General features: G+C 44.8%; 1 long non-coding RNA gene across 3 annotated transcripts; it reads right to left on the reverse strand.

The window, feature by feature from the left end:
* Window positions 1–4,518: 4,518 nt before the first annotated feature.
* On the reverse strand, window positions 4,519–24,091 carry LOC119172565 (uncharacterized). Of its 3 annotated transcripts, XR_005109972.2 has the most exons (5): window positions 23,798–24,091; window positions 21,956–22,057; window positions 20,140–20,307; window positions 19,963–20,006; window positions 4,519–10,534 (listed from the first exon to the last, which is right to left on the reverse strand). It is a non-coding gene; the product is annotated as an uncharacterized LOC119172565 (long non-coding RNA). The 3 variants fall into 3 exon arrangements; XR_005109971.2 differs by having other exon boundaries at window positions 19,963–20,307; XR_012895029.1 differs by lacking the exon at window positions 4,519–10,534 and having other exon boundaries at window positions 17,609–20,307.
* Between the last annotated feature and the right edge of the window lie 289 nt (window positions 24,092–24,380).

Genomic DNA, 24,380 nt, shown 5'->3' on the forward strand with positions numbered 1-24,380 from the left:
TGCTTGCGCCGGTGTCGACAAGTGCTTGTACAGGTTCGCCGTCTACTTTAACGTCTATTACACTTCGTCTGGTGGGAACGGAAAGAGGATTTGCTGCGGAAGTCGTCAATGCAGCACCACCTCCGGGGGCTGCATTTCTCAGTTTTCCGAGACAACGCGGCCGGAAGCCACGGGGGACGAGAAGCGCCGTGGCTGCGGCGAACGGGACGATGGGCGACGTGTTTGCGGCGATCGAGACTGGTGCCCACGTGGTGAAGGCGAGCGGCTGTACCAAGTGTTCCGAGAATGGTCAATGGCATTGGGCTCTTCGGCAGGTGGAAAGGTGCGGGCGGTATCGTCGAAACGGGTCATATTGGTCGTTGCGCGATGTGCCGAGGACCATGTGTTGCGGCAGTAACGGGCAATATGTCCAACGCGGTGGCAGTTGAAACATATAGGGCGGTCATCTGCAGTTCGCCACTCAGCCGGGTTGCGAGTACGTGGAGAAGACCGTCGGTCGGAGAAGGGCATCACGAAAGGGCGTTCGCTGACTCTAGGCGCGGTGACATGGCACACGGAATGCACTCCGATGTTTTCAAGCTCCCGGCGCACGATGGCTTGAACAAGAGGAACAGTAACAGGAGTGGCATCGGTACTGCGCGAATAGAACGCCGAGGGCGCCATAGCTTCCAGTTCACGACGAACAATGCGTGTAAGGTCTCCCGGCGGCGATGCACGTTGTGGTGTTGACTGGTCCTCGCAAGTAGATGTTGCAGCGGTGTTTGGGAGTCGAGCGAATGTTTGTAGAATGCGGCGACTTTTCACTTGCTCGAACTGACGACACTCTTTGATGATCGCGTCTACGGTGGAACAGCCCTTGCACATCAGGAGATTGAACGCGTCGTCGGCAATCCCTTTCAGAACATGTCCCACCTTGTCACCTTCTGTCATGTCGCTTTCGGCCTTTCGGCAGAGGGCCAGCACGTCTTGAATGTAAGCGAGGTATGACTCCGTAGGGGATTGGGCACGGCAGGCCAATTCCTTTTTGGCGGCGATCTTCCGACTGGCGGTTTTGCCAAACACCTCCCGCATCTTTGCTTTGCATTGGTCCCAGCTTGTGAGTTCTTCTTCATTGTTCTCATACCACACCTTGGCCGTGCCTCTCAAATAGAACAGCACATTAGCCAACTGAAGTGTGGGATCCCATCTGTTCGGCACACTCACTCGTTCAAACATGGCCAGCCAATCGTCAACGTCGACGCCATCGGTTCCGCAGAATGTACCGGGATCCTTGAGAGGCGTGAAAACGTACGGTTGCGACGCCATGTTCGTCGGAGACGCTGACGTTGACGCGGAGGGCTGAGCATTGGCCATGGCTGGAAGGGCGATGCGACGTCCGCTGCGGAGCTCCGTTGCCTGATGGTTACCCAGTACCTCTCACCAATATGTTACGAGGTTGGTTGCTTCTGAGCGAGATGTATTTGCAGAGTAAAAACTACAGGCAAGAGACACAATGGCTGATTGGCCCAGTCGCGCGCCTGTCAGTCGCACCTCTTCCTTTTCTTCCTCTCCGTAGCAATATCATTGGACGTTTTAGGTACATCTTCTTTCCTCCTTAGCGCGTCTTTTTGTATGGTCCAGTGAACATGCGTTTGGGCGAAAACATCGGCTGCCTCATTTGCCATGAGGAACTCGTGACGTGGAGTCCAAACGATGCACATGTCAGGTAGATTTGTCTTTGCTGCGTTGACTAGAATTTCAAAGGCTTGCTCAAAAATTCACCATTTCTGAAAATTATCACAAGCTGCTTGCGGATCGGTTACTATTGACACAGGGTTGTTACGTGGATGACGGAAGGAGACTGGGGGGTCAGATAATAAAATTTTTATTAGGGCCTAGCTTGTGGCCTCGTAAAAGTAAAGTCAGTATTGACCCTTTTCAAAAAAGGGCGTCTCTAGCACCACGTACGCTAACTACAGTCTGCCGCCATTGTGAGGGCAACGCAACTGACGAGGCAGGCTGTGTGTCCCCGCGACGCTGTTTAAGGTTTCTTGGGGCGCACATAAACTCCTCTTCTGTTCCTACAGGACGTGGGCCACGTGGGCAGGGCGCGCCGATAAGTCTTTTGAAGGCAGGATCAATGCATTGTCATTGATAACAAGCCAAACTGCTCGTCCAACTTGTTGAAGGGTACACAATATTGCTAATTGTGCAGCGAAACCAGCTCAGAAAGCTTATTGAAAAGTACTAGGAGCTCTTGTTTTAACCATATGGTGTAGTAGCGCAAATTCGACGGGGACGAGGAGGACAAGAAAACACGACACTCGCTACACTCGCAACTAATTTTTATTTCAGAAGCAGCACTTCATATATAACCCATAACCCTAGCGACACAGAAAAGAACTACGAACACTGAATCATTGCCAACAGAAGCTTTCGCGCAGACTCAAGCGATAGTACACGGCAGTTAAGCTTAGACACTTTTAGATGACATAACTAAAACAGCCCTGGGTAACATCAAATCAAAAGAACAAAAAAACAAAAATTTTGCGGGAATTCACACGTGTTTGAAACAAAATTTTGAAACCACAAGAAGGAGAGTATGACACATGCAAACACTGATCTCAATTAAGTCCTTCGAGGTAGCTGGCTTCTCGGTACTTAACGATGATGATTGATTTGTGGGGTTTAACGTCCCAAAACCACCATATGATTATGAGAGACGCCGTAGTGGAGGTCTCCGGAAATTTTGACCACCTGGGGTTCTTTAACGTGCGCCCAAATCTGAGCACACGGGCCTACAACATTTCCGCCTCCATCGGAAATGCAGCCGCCGCAGCCGGGAATCAAACCCGCGACCTGCGGGTCAGCAGCCGAGTACCTTAGCCACTAGACCACCGCGGCGGGGCTACTTAACGAAACCGATGACTGACTAATGCATCCTTCTTTTCTTTTTTTTAATGTGAAAGGCTTCGACAATTTCTCTGGTTAGTTGGTTTCCATGACGGAAGACTACGGTTGTGTCACTGTACAGTGATGAGCAGCCACAGTGGGAACAGTGTCTCTTTATGTGAGAATGAATGTCAGTTCCTAATGATCGCTTGTGTTCTAAAAGTCGGGTGTTCAAACAACGACCCGTCTGGCCGATGTATACCTTTCCACACGTTAGCGGCAAGCAATACACGACTGATAGGCTACACTTAAGAAACTTTGTTGTGTGATTTACCAATTATCAGGCTAAAAAATGCTGGGTACGAAAAACACGTGTTGTGTAGATCAGCTAACAAGCTGATTAGTCACGTACGTAACAACTTTCATAAAAAATGACAAGTAATGAAAACAGGAAGAAGATAGTGTCAGTTCCATATGCGCACAAGATTGCCCATAACTTAAAAAACGTAGGTAATTGCTATGACCTAGAATTAGTTTTTTCGGCACCCAACAAACTTAGTAAAATATGTTCCAAACTAGACCGTAAAGTTTCCATAGCAGTAAACACTAAAGCTGGTAGTTGTACGGTAAATCACACAACAAAGTTTGTTAGGTGTAGCCTATCAGTCGTGTATTGCTTGCCGCTAACGTGTGGAAAGGTATACATCGGCCAGACGGGTCGTTGTTTGAACACCCGACTTTTGGAACACAAGCGATCATTAGGAACTGACATTCATTCTCACATAAAGAGACACTGTTCCCAGTGTGGCTGATCACCACTGTACAGTGACACAACCGTAGTCTTCCGTCATGAAAACCAACTAACCAGAGAAATTGTCGAAGACTTTCACATTAAAAAAAGAAAAGAAGGATGCATTAGTCAGTCATCGGTTTTGTTAAGTAACCGAGAAGCCAGCTACCTCGAAGGACTTAATTGAGATCAGTGTTTGCATGTGTCATACTCTCCTTCTTGTGGTTTCAAAATTTTGTTTCAAACACGTGTGAATTCCCGCAAATTTTTTTGTTTTTTTTCGTTCTTTTGATTTTATGTTACCCAGGGCTGTTTTAGTTATGTCATCTAAAAATGTCTAAGCTTAACTGCCGTGTACTATCGCTTGAGTCTGCGCAAAAGCTTCTGTTGGCAATGATTCAGTGTTCGTAGTTCCTTTCTGTGTCGCTGGGGTTATGGGTTATATATGAAGTGCTGCTTCTGAAATAAAAATTAATTGCGAGTGTAGCCGGTGTCGTGTTTTCTTGTCCTCCTCGTCCCCGTCGAATTTGCGCTACTACACCATATGGTTAAAAGATGTCTCACCAACTAGCCCAGCTCTCAACCCTACTGTACTAGGAGCTCATTTAAGCTATAAAGCGGTGCGATTGCAGCGAATGATAAGAAGGACTAGCCGCCAACACAAACATCACTGCACTCATGCATTTGACGGCTCACTTTCCGTGTCCTCATGATGGCGCTAGCTATCCCACGCTCATTTGCAAAGCAAAACTGACGAAAAGGTCACCGTCAGGTGACGTATCTATGAAAAGTGTCAACTAGATAGAATTCACTTCGATGGGCGGCTAGGTCATGAGGTAGCTTTTTTTTTGGGGGGGGGGGGGGGGGCGAGCGGGCCCTTTGGGGTGCACGATAGATAGTAACGAGGAAAGCAACCAGGGAGACTCTTTGACAGATGAGATGACAGATACGATCCAAGGTGGCGCCAGTATTTAAGATAGGTAGAGTCCGGGGCAGAAATCGACGTAGCCACGAGCACCGAGCCAATTCAGACATAGGGTACATTAACATGCAGCGTGGTAGGAACAGGCTGAAGTGGAACGAGATAGAAGAACAGCTAAGGAAGGAAAGGCCGATGGTATACGGTTTTGTAGAAACACATCTAAGGTACATGAAACAACCTCCTAACAATGCAGACTTCGCGTGGGAATATTGTAATAAAACAGAAGGCAGCAGAAAGGGGGGAAGTATTGGGGGATACATTCATAAAAGTACAGACTGGCAAAGGGTCGAGCAGGAGTGCAAGGAACACTTATGGCTTAAAGGGGAAGTGGCAGGGCAAATGACAATCCTTGGTTTCGTGTACTTGTGGACGGGAGCAAAGGCCAGAGAGGAAAACCAGGCAATGGTGAAGTGTATATCAAATGGCATTCAGGAGTTAGGAGGAGAGTGCGAGATAATTATACTAGAAGATATGAATGCGCACATAGAAGATATAGATGGGTATACCGACCCAACAGGCAAACTGATCATGGATATGCGTGAAAGGCTTGATTTATTCATTTGCAACAGTACCGAGAAATGTGAAGGGCAAATAACATGGGAGGTAGCAAGGCTACAGTCGACGACAGATTACGCACTGATGTCACATAGGGTGTATGATAAGCTCAGGGGAATGCACATAGATGAAGGTGGCTCGAGAAGTCTGGGTAGTGATCACAAACGTATCAAGCTAAGTTCTGGAAGAGCAGTGAAAGTGGGAAGAAGACAAGATGAGCAACTACAGAATAATTTTTATTCAGAAAGGCAAATTGAAATAGCCACTAAACAAAGTGAGAAAATAATCACTGAGGATAATAAAACAGTGTGCACATACAAGAATATAATTATACTGTTTGAGCTAGAGCTTGCTACGGCACGTGACAAGTCACGCCGGAAAAGAAGACACAACCCCAAGAGTTGGAGGAATGAGGAAATTAAGAGAGCCATAGCAAAAGGTCAGCAAGCCTCTAGGGAACACAGCCTTGCAAAGCAGCGGGGTGAACCGAAGGTTGATGTGAAAGAAAATGGAAATCTTTCTAAGCTGTAGAAGGGATGCATCCCTTCTCATCAATGAAACGATTAGAAGAAAGGGAGCTCAGTGGCTGGCAGAAGTACATAAAAAAGATAGAAGGGCAGCTGCGAAATTTTTCAACAATCTAAACTCCCTAAGAAATGAGACGAGCCTAGAGCAAGGGTTTATAACTACAGCTCAAGGTGCTAGGCTAGAAGGGGACGAAGCTATTGAATATATAGAAACGAGGGTGACAGTAAAATTTCAACAAAGTGCTTTATGCACCACAATAGACAAGGATGAATCAAGTGGCGCAATGGCTCCATTTTCACAACGAGAGTGGGGAAGGGCTGAGAAAAGGGTTCCGTGTAGTACATCAACAGGCCCAGATGGCATTCCAATTATGCTGATAAAGGCATTAGGTTCGAAGTCTAGGCAGGCTTTGAGAGAGGCAGTGAACAAAATAATAATCGATGGAGAAGTTTTCGATGGATGGAAACTTAGCAGGATGAGCATGATCTATAAAGAAAAGGGGGACAAAGTTGACATAAGCAACTACCGTCCTATAACAGTGACATCAGTGGTCTACAGGATGGCGATGCAGATTATAAAGGAAAGCCTGTAGGCATGGATAGAGGATGACGGGGTGCTGGGAGAACTACAGAATGGGTTTCAGAAACACAGGAGGTTGGAATACAATCTGTTCTCACTGACGAAGTGCATCGAAATAGCAGAAAAGGAACACAGGCCCCTGTGGCTAGCATTTTTGGATATCAAGGGAGCGTACGATAGCGTGGAGGAAGAGGAATTGTGGGGAATACTGGACACACTAAGCGTGGAAGATGTAGTCACTAATCTTTTAAAGGATATCTGTAAAGGTAACAAGGTAATTATAAAGTGGGAAAAACAGGTATCCAAGCCTGCAGAGGTTAGGCAGGGGTGTCCCCTGTCACCCTTGTTATTCATGATATACTTACACTGATTAGAGGCCAAATTAGAGGGAAGTGCACTGGGCTTCAACCTCTTTTCGTCAAACAAGAACAACTCATTTAACAGGCACTACCAGCATTGATGTACGCAGATGATATAGTGCTAATGGCCGACAACAAGGAAGTTTTGAAGAGATTGGTGGACATCTGCTGTAATGAGGGAGATAGGTTAGATTTCAGATTCAGTAAGGAAAAATCAGCAGTCATGATTTTAATGACAATGAAGGCAGTGAGCTTAGAATACAGGGTGCCATGCTTGAGATAACAGATAAATACAAATATCTGGGCGTATAGATAAGCAACGGGGCCGAGTACCTAAGGGAACACGAAACATACCTGACGACTATTGGTAACAGGAATGCAGCGGTAATGAGAAACGGCACTGTGGAATTACAATAGGTATGATGGTGTGAGAGGAATATGGAAAGGGGTGGTGGTTCCTGGTCTGACGTTCGGCAATGCGGTCTTGTGCATGAGATCAGGAGTTTAAACAAGATTAGAAATTAAGCAACGTGGAATAGGTAGGCTTGCCTTAAGAGCTCACGGGAATACACCAACTGAGGGAGTACAAGGTGATATGGGATAGACATCATTTGAGGGCAGGGAAGCTAGCAGCAAGATAAAACTTGAGAAGCGATTGAGAGAAGTGGGGGAGGAGCGTTGGGCTAGGAAGGTATTCAGCTACTTGTACATGAAGAACGTCGATTCAAAATGAAGGAAGCGAACCAGAAAAGTGACTGGTAAATACTTGGAAAAGAGCAGATGGCCAAACAAAAAGAATTATCGGTTAAGAAGAAGGTGCAGGAAGCTGAGACCGATATGTGGAGAATTGGCATGAATAAGAAGTCCGCACTAGAGATGTATTGAACTTTTAAGCAGGAAATTGCCAAGGAAATGATCTATGATAATACTCGGGGTAGTTCTCTACTATTTGAGGCCAGGACAGGTGTATCGCGAACCAAGACATATCGGGCCAAATACGAAGGGGTAGACACAGTATGCAACGCGTGTGGAGAGGAAGAAGAAACTGCCGAACACTTGATAATGTTCTGTAAAAGGCTTCACCCAATTGTTCAGGATGATGGCGCAGAGTTTTTTAAAGCACTGGGGTTTAGGGACAGCGAGGGCAAAATAGACGTTACGCGGGTAGAATTAACTAGAAGGAGGTTATCTGATTGGTGGCTAAAGTCAAGGCACGAGTGAAGTTTAAACTCTTCACTGCAAAGTACGAATCCCCACCCTCACTATTGAAAGCAAAAAAATTAATATAGTTTTTGGTTCATTAAGTATTACGGCTTGGTGCCGCTAGCCACCACTCGATCTAAAGGGTACAGCCATATCCATCCATCCATCCATCCAGCCAGCCAGCCAGCCATCTATGCAGCAAGACACAGGCGCTGATAGCGGCGAGCTGAGCGTGGTCAGTCGATCTACTGACAAGTGGCGAAGCGCGTCGGCATTGATACACTTGCCATGGATTATTCTAGCGTTATCGCTAACGGCGCCGTAGGTTCAAGAGTAATCTGTAATGTTCACGAAGTGGGCGTAATCTTAACAAAATGATGTACTACAGCCTCGAAGCTTTTCGAACATCGTAAAAGCGGTTTGCAGGGAACGTAGTATAACAAGGGTGAAAACAAAATTTGAGGAAAAGAACGTGGCAGTATTATAGCTATGTCTGTAGAGATTGAGACTGCTACACTGTGAAAATTGAAGACGCTCTTTCACGCATAATGCTAAAGGTATTGCGGTGCCGAGTAATTCCGTGAGCAAGAATACAACTGTCTCCTTAAGAAGTATCCTCTTCACGGAAGTCATGCTTCAGCATGGTTACCACAGAACAACCCGTAACTATATTATTGAAACAAATCATATTCCGTGATTAAAATACAAGTTCCTTCGAACAAGGCGTTCCTACGTATTCTGTACGTTATTGCAACTAATACAAAAATGTTTGTATTGCTCCACACAACAGTCTGTTGTGTTGTTCCGCACAACAGTCTGCTGTATTGTTCAGCACAACAGTATGCCACACCACAGCTGTGCCATGCAGCCTGCTTGCAAAATATAGCAATGGAGGACTTCATGTATGTTTCGCGTGCCTGTGAATGGGAGTTATTTGTGTTGTTTGATAAATTTTTGTTGGCTGGACTTGCTATTAATCTAATTTCTGGGCACACTTTCATCTGCAAGTAAACAGAGGGTTCATAGAATGATTGAAACGTATTATATTTTTTGCACAAGTAGCTTGATGTTGTGGAAATAATGCAGTCATTCATGACTAGCTCCCTAAAGTAGCTGTTTGTTAAGTACACAATTAACACCAAATGGAACAGGAGTCAAGTTGAACAAATTTCTACACAAAGAACACAAGAGTGAATTATGTAGCAAACAAAGGCACAAAGAGTACACGACGTGTTTATAGAGCTAATCGCAGCACTAAATTGACGAAGACGGAGCAGGCCAAACATACACAAGCCTGTTCTATCATTGTGATTTGAAGTGCTACGTTGAACTTTTGAAACGTTGAACTACGTTGAAATTTTACACCAACAAGGCCAAACATTTACCCGTGCTAAGTTCACACGGCATCCTTTCTTTCTCCATTTTGCAGGTTTTTTCTTTGAGCCATTCTGTACATTCTAAGATGTTCCAAACTATGTGGAAATTATTTAGTGTAAAACGTTTAATTGGACTTGGAAATAATAAAGGTGCATAGAAGTGTTCCCACCTATGCAGGTAGCAGTTGCAGCATATGTTGCCAACAAGTCAGTGAAGGTGCACCAGTTTTTTAGCAATACATGTCCTCGTAAACATATTGTTCTTGGAAGGTAATGGTTGACAACAAATAAACCAATATTCCAAGTCCCCTCCCAATAATCTGTCTCCAAGCCACTTTCAAGCACTGTTGATATAGAAGCTATACCTTGTTGTTCAGCATTCAAAGTCAGTCTTAAAACAAGCTGCACTGGTGGCAATAGCAGCATCCCCCTTTGCAGTTTTTAAACCTCTCAACTCTTTCTGCCCACTTTGCCATTAGGAGTGGCGTTACAATACACAATCTACTATGTAGAAGATCTTACTCCTATCATGCGCAGGTGCGCGGTCCGTGAACGTATATTTCAAGGTCTACCAAAAAGCACTAAAGGTTTCAGTGAAGTCATCGGTAAAGGATATTGCAAAGATTGCGATGCAACTTCCATGGGCAAAATAAATAAAACATGGTCACGAAAACCTAGAGAACGTAAAGAGAATGTTGCTTAAAGTTTACATGCAACATGTTCTGACACAGAGCTTGTTGAATGCTGCTGATTGACAACACAGAGTCGGTGCTTGAACAATTACAATACGCCACCTCGTGTACAAAGATGAGAAAATAGAAAAAGTTTGGAGTCGCGGTTTATTCGTCACCAAGTATCGGCTTCCAACAACCCCGGCCATCTATCTATAAATGTTTACAAGAAAACATGTGACCAGTGGACTGGTTGAACTTTGCACACCTATTGCCAGCATATGCTTGGAACGCTACCTGCATAGATGGCAAAGCTTTCATGTCATTTTGTTATTAATTGTTGTGCAAGGTCAGAGTAAACAATTCACGGTTAAGGCAGAAATGCAGTGTGTGTGTGGTGACGGTTTGTGTGTGTTCACTGTGCTGCTTTATCTTGCAGATGTGTGAGTCATACCTGCTTCAGCATTCTAAAAGAACAATTAAATGCACTACTACACGGTTGTTCGAACAAAACTTTAGCAGATGTATTCAGATACATAATTGTCAAACGTGCTGAAAGCCCACTAATAAAACTGTGTGCATGGCCCGTAAACAGCTCCACTTGGCTCCTTTCTGTATGTCTGGAAAGGAAGTACAAAAAAGAGGTATTGTAGCAGAAGAAATGTTCAGAGTTTAAACCACTATGGTGTCTATTACGTCCATCACCTCTGTTCACATCACTATTTCACGAATCAAAAATGCAGGCGGTATTTCAGGACATGAACTGATCACATACAGAACAAGCAGCAGGATGCTACGAAGAAGACTTACTGCTATAGTAGACAAGAAATCAGCGTTAAACACACGAAATCCTAACCACAAAAATTGATAGACTAGCATAACAAATTCCATTTAATTAGTGCCATGGTGTGGCAGTTACAATTTCTGTAACTAGTGTAGTGGGGAATTCGCAAGGCACTGACTAGTGGGACCATCTCTGAGTGCGCAAGCGCGAGCGCGTGCACGAGCTGTAGACGCTGGGCTGCTCGAGCATTTGTGTCCGTACCGGCTGCCCGCCTACTACCTGGCGTAGCTATTAAACTTCCTTGCAAAGTTGTGGAAGTGTGCTGGGTACGCAAAACTGGAACTTTGAAGCCAGAAGCTGCCCACTGCATCAGCAATGCCTGATAAGATGAACGAGCTGGCCCCACCCTGCAAAGCTCGGCCGAGTCTCAACAGATCATCGTACCCACCACCCTGCGCCAATTAGATCCCCCTTCTTCAGCGGCACCGAGGACCACGATGTGGAAGACTGGTTGCAGCTGTTTGAAAAGGTGAGTGCCACCAACAAGTGGGATGACCCCTCGAATTCGGAGTATGTCCCGTTTTATCTCAAAGACATCGCCAGCCTGCGTTCACAAACCACTGTACTGAATTTACCACTTGTGCCACTTTCAAGACCACCCTTTCAGTGGTGTTTGATGTCCTCGCAGTGCCAAACTGCGTGCTGAACAGCGCCTAAGTGGACGAGAACAAAGGTAGGGCGAAAACTTCACTAGCTATATTGAAGATGTTGTCGATTTAGTCGGCCCTTTAACCCTGAGATGACCAAACAAGACAAGATCAGGCATATCTTGAAAGGAATAGACCATGATGCCTTTCAAATGTTGCTCGCAAAGGGCCCAAGTACCGTATTTGAACTTGTGACCTTGGGCCTGAGCTTAGAACAGATTCGCAAACAACGTGCACCAGTTCGGAGGTCGACGACAGCAGACGGCTCTCTCACTACCCTGGCAGTCGGTGGTGACAGCACCCTGCTTGAGCAGATAAAAGATGATGTACGCGAAGAGGTCGCATGACAGCTTTCGTGTCTCTCGTATTTGGCGACCATCGAAGCGCCAACGAACCGCTTGATGGCGACAATCACACAGGCTATTTAGCAGCAGGTCTCCGAGGCGTTGCCATTACCTACGTCTGCCTCTCCACCAACACGTGTTGCCACGCCACTGACTTATGCGCCCGTCGCGGCAATGCCTCCACCTGGTCTGCCATTGTATACGCCACAACCTGTGCGACCTTCCACCGCACCGTTTCCAGCAACACAGCAGCATGCCGGAAATCCTTGGCGCATGGCTTACAACTGGTCCATATGTTACTTTAGCGGAATTCCAGGTCATGGAGCACGTCTATGTCGTCGGCGCTTCGCAGTAAATGCACCTAGATACCCAGCTACTCGTTTCCGCCTCCATACCACGTGCCTCACGTGCTACCTGCAGTTCACGAACGCGATGCGCAGGCTGCTTCCGGCACCCGAACCTCCGCTTCTCGACGTTTTACTTCCCGCTCGCCTTCCCCTACAACAAGTCGTCGTTCTGTATCGCCTATGCGTCGACGATTCACTTTCATTGAGAGGGGAAACTAACTGCCGCAGCTCCGGGGGCACAAGCTGCGTCATCGTCTAATCGTTTGAGTCCTCACCTATCTCCCACCAATTTTATTGATGTAATCGTCGAAGGTGTACAAACACTTGCACTCATCAATACCGGTGGCGCGATATCTGTGATTAGTCAAAGACTCTGCCGCTCTCACAAAAGTGACGATGCTTTCACCCGTGGTTTCTTTTAGCACTGCGAGCACCCAACAAATTTAGCCCGTCGTTGCACGTACAGCAAAAGGGGTTATTCGAGACGTGTTCTACATCATTGAATTTCACGTGTTGGCTTCATGTTCCAACGATGTCATCCTAAGGTGTGATTTCTTATCTCGTCATCACGCCGTCGTGGACTGTGCTAGGGCCGAAGTGGAGCTGTTACTGTTTCGTGATGCGCCTTCTCTGATGGCCGTATCTAGTGTGGTTAACCTTGTCGTCACTACAGACATAGACCTTCCTCCTTTCAGCGCCCTGTTTGTCCCTGCCTGCTGCACTTCACTTTCTGACGCTACCATCCTATTCACGCCATCTGACATCTTCTGTAGCTGCCACCACACATCGCTGCCATTCGCCGTTCTTGCGCTTTGTCAAGACACTACCGGAATATTTATTTCCACTCGCTACTCATGCCCCCTCAGTTTGCGCCGCAACGAGACGCTCGGCCACATTCAGCTTATAGGTGAAGGTACTATCGTGCCTGCCGATTTCTTCGACACCAAGTCGAATATGGAGCTGAACGCGTCGGTTTTTCACTTTGCCTCGAACAGCGTGTCGTTCGATTTGTTTCACCGTTCTATTGACAGCAATCTCGCCCCGGCTCAACGAGAGCAGCTTGTTACCCTGTTTCACGAATTCATGCGTTCGTTTGACTTTCCCCAAGCGATGCTATGAAGAACGAACACTGTTGTGCCCACAATTGACACAAGAAAGAGTACTCCTTTGCGCCAGCGTCTCTATCATTTGTCCCCAGCAGAGCGTCGCGTAATTGCAGAGCATGTAGACGACATGCTACTGCGTGGAGTCATCAAGCCTTCTTGTAGTCCTTGGTCTTCACCAGTTGTACGTGTCAAAAATAGGATGGTTCTATCCGGAAACAAAAGTACAAGGAAAGATGTTTGCCCTCTTCCCCGCATAGACGACCACCTCGATTGTCGCCAAGGTGCAGAATTCTTTTCCTCGCTTGACCTTCGCTCAGGTTATTGACAGGTTCCAATGGCTGAGTCTGATCGTTCAAAAACAATAATCTTCACACCGGATGATCTCTATGAACTTATCGTATCACCAATCGGACTCTGCAATGCGCCCGCCACATTCGAGCGGATGATGTACAGCATTTTATGCAGTCTCAAATGAAACATATGCTTGTGCTATCTTGATGACGTTGTGTTCTTTTCACCCAATTTCACTTCGGATCTCACTCGTCTGCGTAAGATTCTACAGTGCCATACAAACGCCAAGCTTCAGCTTAACTAGAAGAAATGTCACTTCAGGGCTTGACAACTCACCATACTTGGTCATGTCGTCTCGAAAGCCTGCATCCTTCCCGACCCTGACAAGCTTCGTGCTGTTGCCTAATTTCCTAAGCCGACTACAGTTAAAGAACTACGAAGCTTTGTGGGCCTGTGCGCCTATTTTCGTCGGTTTGTCCGGAACTTTGCTTCCATCATCGCTCCGCTCAGCAAACTCCTTGCTGGCCCTGCAGATATTTCGAATTGGACAGCAGCCTGTTACGAACCCTTCGCAACACTGCGCCAACTCCTTACCTCACCACCCGTACGGCGTCTATACTACCCTACTGCGCCGACCGAAATACACACGAATGCAAGTGGCATCGGCCTTGCTGCAAAACTCACGCAACGGAAACCAGGTTTTACAGACTATGTGGTCGCCTATGCCAGCCGCGCCCTCACTAAGGCAGAAGCTAACTATTTTGTTACGGAAAAAGAGTGCCTGGCGATTGTGTGGGCGTTAAAAAAGTTTCACCCCCCCTTTGTACGGCCAAACTTTTGATGTGGTAACTGATCATCCCGCACTCTGTTGGTTGACTTTACTGAAAGATGCTCTGGTCGCCTCGGACGTTGGGCGCTACGCCTCCATGAATTCGACATACTCGTCGTCTACCAATCGGGGCGAAAGCACTCTGACGCAGATGCGCTTTCACGATAACCCATGAAATCTGATGATATGAAAATATCAGCCCTTAAACTTTCCCTCTCTGCCGTCAGCGTCACACACATGCCATCCGAACAGCGGAAGAACCCTTGGATTGTCTCGCTCTTGAATATGCTTTCTGACGCATCAACTTCCGGTTACCCGCGTGCTCTTCGCTGGCAAGCAACGCATTTTGCCATACGGGACAGCCTGTTATACCGTCGCAACTATCAAGTGGTGGGTCGTCAATGGCTGCCAGACATACCCAGTCATATTCGGTCTGATATCTGCGAATATTTTCATGCTGAACCGCAACAAGCACACGCCGGTGCGCTAAAGACGTATGAGCGGATCTGCCAACGTTACTACTGGCGGAGTGTGTACACGTTTGTGCGCAAACACATTCGCTCATGTTCCCTGTGTGAGCAGCGCAAGACATTTCCTCATTCACCCGGTCAACTGCAGCCTTTACCATGTCCTGCACACCCATTTGACCGTGTTGGGATCGACTTTTACGGCCCGCTACCGTGCTTTGTTAGGGGCAATCAATGGGTGATTGTGGCTGCCGACCATCTGACAAGGTACGCTGAAACGGCAGCGCTACCTTCGGCTGGTGCTCGTGACGTTGCAACCTTCATCTTGCATCGGTTTGTTCTTCGTCGTGGTGCACCATGGGAGCTCCTGAGTGACAGGGCCTGCGTAGTTTTGTCCGAAGTTCTGCAGCAGCGGTTACGCTCATGCCATATGGTACACCGCACTTCAACAGCCTACCACCCTCAGACGAACTGCCTAGCTAAACGTTTCAATAGAACCCTGAGAGCCATTCTCGCTATGTATATTTATTCCGACCACTCCAATTGCGACGTTGTTCATCCTTTTGTGACGGACGCCTACAAAACGGCAATTTAATCAGCAACAAGCTATTCTCCATTTTCTTATTTTATAGGATCGTGACCCATGCAGCACATTCGACACATTTATGTCATACAATCCTGATGCCTCCGAGTTCAGCCCAGTTTCTGAAATGGCCGAACATGGCAAACAGTGTCATCAGCTTGCACGGTCTTTCACAGGTGATAATCAAGCCCTCCAAAAGATCGCCACGACCGTGATCTTGTTCAGGACACTTTCCCCGTCGGTTCTCTCATGTGGCTCCGACTGCCTTTCCGCTTTCCTGGACTGACTGCCAAGTTTGCACCAAAGTATACAGGGCCTTACCGCGTCATACAGCACCCTTCTTCTGTCACCTATGTGATTGAAACGCTCAAGTCGTCCACGGACAAGCGCCGCCTTTCTCGTGACCTGGTCTACGTCAGTCGACTCAAGCCCTGCTACGACCCTCCTGTTCTCTCGTCACCTTGAGTCGCCAGGATGGCTCGTCTTCGTCGCCGGGGCATTGAAGTGGGGAATTCGGAAGTCACTTACTAGTGGGACCATGTCTGAGTGCGAAGCGCGAGCGTGTGCACGAGCTGTAGCCGCTGGGCTGCTCGAGCATTTGTGTCTGTACCGGCTGCCTGCCTACTACCTGGCGTCACTATTAAACTCCCTCGCACTAATAACATCAAGCAGAGGTATTTAGGCGAACAAAAAAATTTTGCATTATATAATTAAATGTTACAGAAGACAAAGCAAATTGTAGACCACAGAAAAGGCCTTCGCGCAGCAGTGAACATATTGTAACGTCACCTTTGGAGCGAGAAACAGAAGCTGTTAGATAGGAGGATCAGGACTTCATTGTCATTTTCGTAGCCAGAACTCTGTCACTGCGCGTGACAGAGTGCTGGATGGGTACACGTCGCCTTATTTATAACATAATGATGGAGGTATTAGCATGATGAAGACATTGAATAATGCATCAACACAAATGGTGAGCATTAGGTTAGGAAGCAAGGCTTACATACATAGTTTTTTTAAAATCCAATGAACATTACGTGACAGTTGTAGACATTATTATGGCAGGAGGTTACCTGAAGTTAGGGACTTGACTCAGTGTCATATCGCTAAATTAGTTGTGTTGTTCGAGCCAATGCTTGAATAAGACAATTCGTCTAAGTTGGGGCGGGAGCCTTGATGCAATTTGCTGTCTCGGTAAAGAACAGTTCTGTTGTCGACTAACAAGCTCTAACATTCGTTCAATGATTTTTTCATCAGGCATACATCTCAACCCATTCATTAAAAATTCTCAACTTTAACAAATGCTTCTATTGTAATGATACTGGGTGCAAAACTTAAGCTCCAGAGGACAAGGCATTTAGCAGGGATCTGGCAGCACAACACTTTCATAACACTACGTACGTGATGCTAAAAATGAGTGATTCAACAAGAGTACATCCATTTACGAGAGCAGCAAACCGTATCAAGTTTAGTGCTACGAATTATACAAACAATTTTTCTTCAAACATTCAAAACAACCTAATCTTGAAAAATCTTGATTGGCCCCAAGAACAAACTTTTTTAATGAATGGATTCTTGTTCAAGCCCCCCTCCCTATCATCAACTTAACTTCTGCCATAATAAGACAACTGTCATGTAGTGTTTGATAAAACATTAAGATATGGACTGTGACCCTTTCTTGTCAATTTAATGCTCACCCATTAAGTTTGTGCTTCAATGATTGTCTTTTCAGCCAAAATACCCAGGGAAATATTGTGTGAAGACGTCTTCAGTTTTCAGAGTCAGAAGTATTTTTAACACTTGCTAAACGCCCTTGAAACAAACTATGTAACTTTCTTTTACAAGAAAAAATTACTCCTGTAAAAATCTACAAAAAACTGCGTTTTGCCATGTTTGGTTTGATTGATATGTAGGGATTAATGTCCCCAAACCAGAATATGATTATGAGAAATGCTGTAGTGGAGGGCGGCGGAAATTTCAACAAACAGGGTTTTTTTAACGTGCACCCAAATCTGAGCACACAGGCCTACAACTTTTCCGCCTCCAACGAAAATGCTGCCGTCGTGGCCGGGACTCAATCCCGCGACCAGCGGGTCAGCAGCCAAGTACCATTTTGACATGTTTCCTCATGATCAATATTAGCATAAATTGAAACAAAACTATTTTGATACCATAGTCATGAAATTCTGCTGACAAATAAATAAAGACTGTGGCAAAAGCATGAAGCAACAATCGTGTGTCAGTTTTTTCCCCACAACTCTAATTCTGAGCACATGGCTTGAAAGGCCTCTGCTGTATTAAAAAGTGTTTGTTCAAAAATAATGTGGAACAACTTCTCCCCACATTCAAGCATCAAAGCACCAGTTTTGGAAGATATTGCAAATGGTCAAAAAACCACTTCACCGACTACCATCACAAGACCATGACCTCGCATAAACTTACAGGTTAATACTGAGGCACAGTTTCTGAGGCAGCCCTCAGAAACAACATTTTACAGAAAACAGAAACAACATTTTACACTAGATATAAATTTAGCTTCTTAATATTCACTCAATAAGCTAATTTCCTTACCCAATAATTGCATACATATTCAAAAGAGTGGGCACACAAACATGGCCACAGGTGAGTCAGGACAATTCAAATGCCAAGTAACAATGAGAAGGCTGACTAACGGAAAATATATTGCAATTAACCAGAGGACCATTATAAACCTATATTTATATCACGACGTAAATGCATGCCAAAATACGAATCAAGCAGTTCCGTACAAGCACAGAAATGAAGGAATGCATCTAATGGTTAAGTTTGGCATAGCGGCAGGTGGTATTGCACATTTGAGCCAGCCATCGATTACCTCAACAAATAAATCAAAAACTGAGCAGGTATCTCTCACATATACCAACAGGCATGCCGTCTAGATCGATATCTCCACTTGCCTTGTGTCGTTTCTAGCTTTATATGAACTTTTCCCAGTTGATGTTAGTGGTGTCTTGACTACTCTCTCGAGTCCATGTTTTCATGTTCAGCATTTTAACATGAATACCAACCTACAAAGCAGCTCACCTCTCCTATTTGACTTAAGTATACAATCTAGAATCACCACTTGGGTCATTTGATCCAAATATAATAATAGGGTTCTAAATGTTAATGTCAATTCAAAAGAACTTTGGCCTCTAGCATTTTTGTCTCCTTCAAAAGTGCAACTGCTGCCCTAAAGATCAAATACACTCAGTGCGGTGGTTGTTCACATGGTAGCAATGCTGTAAGCATCGTAAGATAAATTTTAGGACTATGAAAAGAGATCTAAGCAAGACACGCAACTGGCAAGGAGCCACATAATATCCGGCCTATAATCTATTTCTGGTAACCTAGAATGGCGTGGCACAAGCCATGCACCTCGAAACTGCTCACCTTTTCTTTTGAACCAAAGCTTAGTAGATTCAATATTGATATATACAGATTGCTCGGAAAACAGCAATTAGGTTGCCAAAAAGTAAAAACCAAAAGAACAATAAAAGCTCCACGAATAATATAAATACTTATTGGTGCAAGCACACACAGAACACCGCTTTAGATGGTCTATTTGAATAGGTATTAGGTAAACGAAGCAGTAAAGCAATGAACTCTCAGCATTGTAGCTGCAAAAAGGTAGAAAGGAGGTGACTCTAGTGCACTGAAAAATCTATGAAAGTACTATCAACAGAAAAGGCAAGGTAGATGTTGAATCCACAACAATGGCAAATTCCGTCTACGTCGGTACTTAACGCTTGTAATTAGACTGATGACTGCATTTGTCGGAATGCGAAGCGCAGTATGAAATATTTCTTTCAAATTTACATTCTTAGACAAAGTGACAATTTAGCTTCTTCGAGCGTTTCGTGTCCCGCAAAATTTCGCCGTTGATGATGCATATCGAACATACTGAATGTTTTGTATAATGAACTCATGAATATTGACAGAAGCTGCAGACTATTTCACAGATGAGCGTTGCAAAATATACTTCAACAAAGCCATGCAGTGCATGAATTGACCATTCATACTTGAAACGTATAAAACTACTAAACAACCCCACCGTTTGAAATTTCTGATGGCTGCAAAATTATAAAGTGTGAGCACGTTTCCACAAATTCTGTGTTCACATAATAAAATGATGAAGTCATTGCCAATAAAACAAACATTGTAGCTGTTTTCAGTTTCTCACTCGGCTTCTCCATTGTTCTCACCGTTAAGAGGATAACACATACGTTACCATCATTAGTACAGTCACATGACATCAAAACATGACGCCAGTGATCGAATCAACATGCAGCCATCAACTAAGCAAGTCTTCTTTGATGTGCCGCTGTGCTAGATTGGCTTGGTGAGGAAGTACTATGCAAGGCATAGGTGAGATAAACACGTATGCAGGACGCCTCACAACAACACAATCTATACGGCGTAAATTTAGGTCTAAAACACTATTTCATATTGCAGAGAGAACCAACCAACAGTCATTGCGAAGTCACATCACTTCACTAGCGAAGAGTATACACTGGTCAGAAATGAAGGAGTCCCCATAATTGTTTTGCGAAATGAAGTTTCTGTGATACTCACACATTGTGATTTCCGCAGAACTCTGTATGAGTTAGCAAGAAGGTCTGGAAGGTAATAATAAAGACAAAGCCAAAGTTGCCAAATGGCACTTTGAGAAAATGTAAAACACACTGCGTAGCGAATTACTTTTGGAGACATATTCCTATTAGTTATAATACAGACAATAAACATGCTCACTCTATGTCACATAGTTATGTCTCACAACTTTGCAATAACTTTACTGTGGAGAGTGCACTGTCTGCGTAGCCCAGAAGCAGCCGGCCGGTGGCTCTCAGGCATCTTATCGGTTCGTTGAAAAAAACTTGTGGCTCACATCCTTATAGCACTGCTTTTGGGAGGTACTTCCTGCGATACAAAAAGCAGCACAACACAATTATGCTCTGTGAACACTCACATGAAATCCACACTGGTGCCTTAAAAAAAATTTAGCTACAGACTGTGCTACAGCAATACTCTCTTCTGTTATATTTCGAGCACCTTATTCTTTTGCCTGGCCTGATTTCTTGTTTTCAGCCATAAGACAATTCAGCAAAAGTTAGCCTTTAGTTGGGGAGGAAGCAGTTGAAAAGCATGAATTTATTATACAATATAAAAATATTAAAATAATTTTCAAGATATAAGGATTTATAATTCTTTTATAGTCCGACCACCAAGAAATTAGTAAGCGAGCTGTGACGTTAAGGTTTCCCAAAATAATGGCGTTTCTTAAAAATGCAATATCTAGGTAATTCAGCTATTAAAATGTGCTGTTACTACTGACTTTGTAGCTGCAAGTGCCTGCTGAATCTACTTGAGTGCACTTAGCAAACCTGTGAAAAGATATTGAGAGACGCAGAAAACCCAGTTCTCACTTAGCTGTCCCCATCGCAGCATCATGTTGCTTCACATAAGGGTTCCTGGTATGCAGGATGCAGATGCATGAACTTTTTTGCTATGTCATACCGCAGTGAACGAGATTGATATCTGCTCTAATGAAGTGAGCAGCTGAAAAATGCTCCATTCTGCAATGAGCTTTAAATATGCAGTATTGCTAGTTACCAGTCGCTTCACTGTACACCCACAACAAATTTGGCACCATCAAGATTACGCAGCTTCTGAACCCAGTATTCAATGCTACCAGCTGCATTCTCTATTTTTAAATCTAGATGCATAGAACATGCACATACTAGCCAATTATTGCGCCAAGTAGAACAGTCCATTTTAGGTATTCCTTTAAATTCATAGACAAGATTGAGGCACATGACTCAAGCCTGTTGTTTGGCATCAGAGATGAAAGTGTGCTTCAAAACGTACACAGAAGAAGTAGCAATTGACCTTGAAAAATGGTAAAAATTAGGTTTTCTTTGGCAAAAAAAAGTCGCATACAGTGAAGACAGTCCAACACTGCAATGATAAGGTTATAAATTTCAAATCGGGTCACTATTCTTCACACTATGCATGCATTTACAAGAAACTTAACAATACTTGCTGCAATAAATAATGAAATTTTACAGTTTTTGCGAAATTCCACTTGCCCATACCCTCTTCTATAGAAAGGCGACACTTTGCGAAACCAAGTCAGGTTTCCAAAAGAAATGCGCTCGCCACGGTGACAAATAGGTGGAGCACCCTTCTGCAGCATGATGTATTGGAACTAAATGCTATGATAACAAAAATTTATTATAGCAGCAAGAGCCGTTCTACTGCTGTTTATGTGAAGCAATCTTATCTCAGTGGGATGTCAAAAAAATTATGGCCGCCTATTAATGAGTGCAAAACCACAGTGACTGGTTGTGCAGCAATTTCCAACTATGCTCATTCATGGAAACTATGCACTTCTCCTTCAAATAAAGGTTGCACATAATGAACTTTTTGGTATAAATAGTGTTAAATTGGTAGGTAGCATACATCCTGATGTTACTCTGTATACCCTCTCTTATTTAGCAAGATTTTCACTTCGACATTCAAGCTCAAAACAACACTGTTCTTCATTAAATGGAACTTTGTACGTTACCTTTGAATTAGCCCCAGATGCTGAATAAGCACCCATTATGTGATGCATGGCTCACCGTGTGGTAAGCACTGCACAGTTCCTCAGGGCACGTCTGTTTGCTACCTGCAGTACGCAGCAAAAACTTAGGCATTAAAAAATAAAAAGAAGTATGGCGGCATCATTTCGTCCTTTGGAGAAAGAAACAGGGGAGGGGTAGTGAAGCATTGTTCTTCATAAGTTACACAAACATGCAATACTGTTTTAGTTTAGCGCAAAAACAGTATAAAAGAGTGAAAATGCTTAGATGATACAAGCGGCCACAAAGAAGGCAGAAAGACTCACTGGGATATTACAGTGTATATTCTGTGCCATCTGTAAAAAGTACGCAAAGTGCTGAATTGCACCAACACTTGCACACTAGTAGAGCAATATAAAACAACGACGTATTGCACTCACTTCGCTGTCCAGTTAGTGCTTTAGAAATTTCCTGAAGTTGCACAGACTGCAAAGCAGTCTGGCGAAATTTCAGTATACTTATTCTGACATGCACCACTGGCTTCAACTCTAAGTGACAGCACCAAATGAAGTTATTTAATAGTGGCTTGCGACTAATGCCAAGTTTAAATGTTTGAAAAAAATGCAAGCATATGTCAGTTTTATGTTCGATTTCAATTGTTAATACTTCCCGTTGTCACAATTTCTCTTATGCTTGTTATCGAGATAAGGGGAAAATATTTTTAAAATGTAGTATTATAATATGTTTACCAGCAACAGTCATCCTACAATATAACAAGTAGTTCTAGCGCTATCACTGCAAACATTGAGAGCAATGACAACGGCGTATCTGAGACACCTTCACAGTCCTTCATTCAGCTGCAGGGCGGCAGCCGCTAAGTGAACTTTCAACCCCTTCTTTCAGAAACCGAGTGAGCTGCTTTTCTTCAAAAAACTTGCGGGCGCAAGGTGCAGACATCGACGGAAGTAGGTATAGCCCTGGCAACGAGGACTATACCGCTCGGAGTTGATGTGCCGGCACTCTAGCCAAATCTTTACAGCAAAGGCAGCTTCTTCGTCCCTTTTCGCCTTATGAGCTTGGGAAGCAGCCGTGCTAACGCAATGTGCATCCCTCGGGGTTGCTTGAATCAGGCGATTACTTCCGTATGGTGTTTCCGTTTTAATCTTTTTAATGCACTTTTTGCTGATAGCCAAATAGTGAGAGCCGGGATGCACAACAGCATAGGTCACTGGCGCCCAACTGAGATGAGAAAATTACTTACGGACACTGCGAAAATAGCGAGAGCCAAAAATTCAAGTTGGACGTAACCTGTGCAACTACTGCCGGCACAAGACCTGCAAACGGTAAAGTAAATGCGGCCCGCAGAATAGGCCGCGCTAGTATCCACAAGTGTATTATTGCAATCAGATGCAGCCCTACTGTCACACCCTTGTTAAAGTGGCTTGTTTATCTACACGGAACACGCCAACAGAACTTCGGTCCTGTCGCCTGATAACGCAACTGCAACGAAAAGGATTGGATGTGCAGTTTTGACGGCCACTCACCCGGGACGTAGAGGAATTTTCGCCAACTATAACGCAATGCGTACTGTAACACGACACTTGACCGCTGCTATCAAGCTCACACCGTTAAATCCCTGCTAACCAACTTCACGGTCATGGGCACGCGACACCGTTGCACAGATTTCGCGAATACGTCAAAGCCGCGCGTAGAAAAAAAAATCCACTTTCAAGTAAGCCTTTGTGAGACTTCAAAGCAGCGTAAACATTAAAGGCATGAGCATTTTGTCGGCAGTCGAACAGGTTGAAGGCGGGGAAAATTCACAAGAGCTGTCAGATAGCGCATACCTGATAGCGAAATCCACAAAAATTGTTCGCTGGTCAGCTTGACGGGAAAGCTCTATCACAATGGTGACTCGAAGCAGTGAAGTTAACGACCACCTTGCGCAAACTTCTGTTGGCATATTGTCTGACTTCACGCTACCACAGGTTAGCGTATCAGAATAGGACAACAAATACACGTCTTGGTGTCGAAAATCGCGGTTGAACATGGCCGTTTTTACGAGCCCTTGACCGCGACGTTCCGCCGTGACAAGCGTCCATGTTTGCTCGCGAATGCCGCGCATGTGTGACCTTGCATGCGCCGCGTCATAGAGAAAAGAATTTTCCCCTTCCTCCATGCGCCGCGGAATCACGTGACCACGTCGAAGACATGTGATCGCGAACCGGGCCGCCAACGCAAGGCCGCTGAATTGGCGCGCGCAACAGTGTTCTGGTGTTGCGAAGGGTCCCACGCTCTGAGGACTTTCTTGTTGAAACATTATTGAAATCATGCTTTGCGGTTGCGGTATAAGCTAGTTGTAATCGCTACAGGCTCCAATGCAGCACAATACCCTGTGTACATGAGAATAAGACAGCTCGAAGAAATGCT

The sequence above is a fragment of the Rhipicephalus microplus genome, chromosome 4 (assembly GCF_043290135.1).
Source record: "Rhipicephalus microplus isolate Deutch F79 chromosome 4, USDA_Rmic, whole genome shotgun sequence".
NCBI classification, from domain to species: Eukaryota; Metazoa; Arthropoda; class Arachnida; order Ixodida; family Ixodidae; genus Rhipicephalus; species Rhipicephalus microplus.